The following is a 1482-nucleotide window of genomic DNA, read 5'->3' as shown; positions in this document are numbered from 1 at the left end:
GCTCCTCAAAAAGTGGTCTTTTTGATGTCACGAGCGCAACCACCTAGAGGTTAATAGGGAGCGAGTACAACAGGGGAGGGAGTGAATGGGCTCGGACTGTGGCCGAGCCTGGTGCCTCAAAATCGGACAAGGTTGGACTGGAAGCCCGCTGAGAACTCTGGTTCTTTTGCCAGACGAAACGAATTTTTTCCGAGTGTGACTGCTCTGCAAAAAGTGGTCTTTTTGATGTCACGAGCGCAACCACCTAGAGGTTAATGGGGAGGGAGTGGAAAAAACGACAAAGTGTTGAGCTCCGGACCGGGATGGCGGGCGACTCGAGCGGTCATGCCCGACTTTGAGACACTTTGTCGCGGTCATGCGAGCGACCTCCACTGCTCCCCGGAGGTGCCCCGGACCGGGTTGGCGGGTGACTCGAGCGGTCGTGCCCGACTTTGAGACACTTTGTCGCGGTCATGCGGGCGTCCTCCGCCGGTCCCCGGAGGTGCCCCGGACCGGGTTGGCGGGTGACTCGAGCGGTCATGCCCGACTTTGAGACACTTTGTCGCGGTCATGCGGGCGTCCTCCGCCGGTCCCTGGAGGTGCCCCGGACCGGGTTGGCGGGTGACTCGAGCGGTCGTGCCCGACTTTGAGACACTTTGTCGCGGTCATGCGGGCGTCCTCCGCCGGTCCCTGGAGGTGCCCCGGACCGGGTTGGCGGGTGACTCGAGCGGTCGTGCCCGACTTTGAGACACTTTGTCGCGGTCATGCGGGCGTCCTCCGCCGGTCCCCGGAGGTGCCCCGGACCGGGTTGGCGGGTGACTCGAGCGGTCATGCCCGACTTTGAGACACTTTGTCGCGGTCATGCGGGCCTCCTCCGCCGGTCCCTGGAGGTGCCCCGGACCGGGTTGGCGGGTGACTCGAACGGTCATGCCCGACTTTGAGACACTTTGTCGCGGTCATGCGGGCGTCCTCCGCCGGTCCCTGGAGGTGCCCCGGACCGGGTTGGCGGGTGACTCGAGCGGTCGTGCCCGACTTTGAGACACTTTGTCGCGGTCATGCGAGCGACCTCCGCCGGTCCCCGGAGGTTCCCCGGACCGGGTTGGCGGGTGACTCGAACGGTCGTGCCCGACTTTGAGACACTTTGTCGCGGTCATGCGGGCGTCCTCCGCCGGTCCCTGGAGGTGCCCCGGACCGGGTTGGCGGGTGACTCGAGCGGTCGTGCCCGACTTTGAGACACTTTGTCGCGGTCATGCGGGCGTCCTCCGCCGGTCCCTGGAGGTGCCCCGGACCGGGTTGGCGGGTGACTCGAGCGGTCATGCCCGACTTTGAGACACTTTGTCGCGGTCATGCGGGCGTCCTCCGCCGGTCCCCGGAGGTGCCCCGGACCGGGTTGGCGGGTGACTCGAGCGGTCATGCCCGACTTTGAGACACTTTGTCGCGGTCATGCGGGCGTCCTCCGCCGGTCCCTGGAGGTGCCCCGGACCGGGTTGGCGGGTGACTCGA

This window comes from Callionymus lyra, unplaced genomic scaffold, assembly GCF_982586985.1.
Source record: "Callionymus lyra unplaced genomic scaffold, fCalLyr1.hap1.1 HAP1_SCAFFOLD_48, whole genome shotgun sequence".
Taxonomy (NCBI): domain Eukaryota; kingdom Metazoa; phylum Chordata; class Actinopteri; order Syngnathiformes; family Callionymidae; genus Callionymus; species Callionymus lyra.
The sequence above is the reverse complement of the archived record's forward strand: the minus strand, read 5'-3'. Positions refer to the sequence as shown.